Here is a 2,621-nt window from a genome sequence, read left to right as displayed (position 1 = left end):
TTGCTGTCTCACACACAGGGTTATTGTTACCATCTTTCTAAATTCCATATATATGTGTTAGTATACTGTATTGGTGTTTTTCTTTCTGGCTTACTTCACTCTGTATAACAGGCTCAGTTTCATCCACCTCATTAAAACTGATTCAAATGTATTCTTTTTAATGGCTGAGTACTACTCCATTGTGTATATGTACCAAAGCTTTCTTATCCATTCACCTGCTGATGAACATCTAGGTTGCTTCCATGTCCTGGCTATTATAAACAGTGCTGCGATGAACATTGGGGTACATGCATCTCTTTCCCTTCTGGTTTCCTCAGTGTGTATGCCCAGCAGTGGGATTGCTGGGTCATAAGGCAGTTCTATTTCCATTTTTTTAAGGAATCTCCACACTGTTCTCCATAGTGGCTGAACTAGTTTGCATTCCCACCAACAGTGTAAGAGGGTTCCCTTTTCTCCACACCCTCTCCAGCATTTATTGCTTGTAGACTTTTGGATCGCAGCCATTCTGACTGGCGTGAAATGGTACCTCATTGTGGTTTTGACTTGCATTTCTCTGATAATGAGTGATGTTAAGCATCTTTTCATGTGTTTGTTAGCCATCTGTATGTCTTCTTTGGAGAAATGTCTGTTTAGCTCTTTGGCCCATGTTTTGATTGGGTCGTTTATTTTTCTGGAATTGAGCTGCAGGAGTTGCTTGTATATTTTTGAGATTAGTTCTTTGTCAGTTGTTTTATTTGCTATTATTTTCTCCCATTCTGAAGGCTGTCTTTTCACCTTGTTATAGTTTCCTTTGTTGTGCAGAAGCTTTTAAGTTCAATTAGGTCCCATTTGTTTATTTTTGCTTTTATTTCCAATATCCTGGGAGGTGGGTCATAGAGGATCCTGCTGTGATTTATGTCAGATAGTGTTTTGCCTATGTTCTCCTCTAGGAGTTTTATAGTTTCTGGTCTTACAGGTCTTTAGTTAGAAAAACTAACACCTTGCTTGTCTGGCCCAAAGTTTCTCTTTTGGTCTGCAGTCTTCTGTTTGACTCCATGCTTCAGAGAGCTAGCCCAAACCTCTGTTTCAATGACCTCTGTACCTAAGCCTCCAGGAAGGTGGGCCAACGACTTTAGTCTTTAAACTGCTGAGCCCCTCTCTAGCCATGCATCCTCGTGTGAGTGACGCCATCTTTAAACCCTGCGTGGCAATCTCTGACACACCGCCGTGATGCCCAGGGAAGACAGGGCGACCTGGAAGTCCAACTACTTCTTTAAGATCATCCAACTTCTGGATGATTATCCAAAATGCTTCATTAAGCAGACAACATGGGCTCCAAGCAGATGCAGCAGATCCGCATGTCCCTCTTCAGGAAGGCTGTGGTGCTGATGGGCAAGAACACGATGATGTGCAAGAACACGATGATGTGCAAGGCCATCCGAGGGCATCTGGAAAACAACCCAGCTTTGGAGAAACTGTTGCCTCACATCTGGGGGAACGTGGGCTTCGTGTTCACCAAGGAGGACCTCACTGAGATCAGGGACATGCTGCTGCCGAACAAGGTGCCAGCGGTCGCCCATGCTGGTGCCATAGCGCCATGTGAAGTCACTATGCTGGCCCAGAACACTGGTCTGGGGCCCAACTAGACCTCCTTCTTCCAGGCTTTAGGCATCGCCACTAAGATCTCCAGGGGTGCCATTGAAATCCTGAGCAATGTGCAGCTGATTAAGACCGGAGACAAGGCGGGCGCTAGCGAAGCCACGCTGCTGAACATGCTGAATATCTGCCCCCTTCTCCTTGGGGCTGGTCATCCAGCAGGTTTTTGACAATGGGAGCATCTACAACCCTGCAGTGCGTGACATCACAGAGGAAACTGCATTCCCGCTTCCTGGAGGGTGTCCGCAATGTTCCCAGCCTATGCCTGCAGATTGGTTACCCGACTGTTGCATCTGTACCCCATTCTGTCATCAATGGGTACAAGTGGGTCCTGGCTTTGTCTGTGGAGACTGATTACACCTTCCCACTTGCTGAAAAGGTCAAGGCCTTCTTGGCTGATCCATCTGCATTTTGTGGCTGCTGCCACCACCGCAGCCCTGGCCAAGGTTGAAGCAAAGGAAGAGTCAGAGGAGTCCGACGAGGATATGGGATTCGGTCTCTTTGACTAATCACCAAAAAGCAGCCAACCCGGCCAGCATTATTTGTGAAATGAGAAAATAAAGCTTACTTATCTTAAAACAAATAATAAATAAAATAAACTGCTGAGCCTTAAAAAGGTTCTTGCCAGGAGCAAAGTCCCTCAAGGCAAGAACACAACTGCCTTGAACTTTAAAACATGGAAACTTACATTACCACATGTAAACTAGATAGCCAGTGGGAATTTGCTGTATGACTCAGGGAACTCAAACTGGGGCTCTGTAACATCATAGAGGGGTGGGATGGGGAGGAAGGTGGGAGGGAGGTTCAAGAGGAAGGGGATATATGTTTACCTATGACTGATTCATGTTGACGTTTAGCAGAAACCAACACAATTCTGTAAAGCAATTGTCCTTCAATTAAAAAATAAAGAAATTAAAAACAAAAGAGTAGGAAGGAATCTCAGACTTCACCCAGTTAATATCTTCATTGTTGACAGTGAGAAAAAA

At 45.0% G+C, this 2,621-nt stretch overlaps 1 pseudogene; it reads left to right on the top strand.

Moving 5' to 3' along the window:
- The first annotated feature begins 1,152 nt into the window (after positions 1–1,152).
- Positions 1,153–2,144, top strand: LOC129650015 (60S acidic ribosomal protein P0-like; annotated as a pseudogene).
- Positions 2,145–2,621: the final 477 nt, after the last annotated feature.

This window comes from Bubalus kerabau, chromosome 4 (assembly GCF_029407905.1).
Source record: "Bubalus kerabau isolate K-KA32 ecotype Philippines breed swamp buffalo chromosome 4, PCC_UOA_SB_1v2, whole genome shotgun sequence".
Taxonomy (NCBI): Eukaryota; Metazoa; Chordata; class Mammalia; order Artiodactyla; family Bovidae; genus Bubalus; species Bubalus kerabau.
The sequence above is the reverse complement of the archived record's forward strand: the minus strand, read 5'-3'. Positions and strand labels throughout refer to the sequence as shown.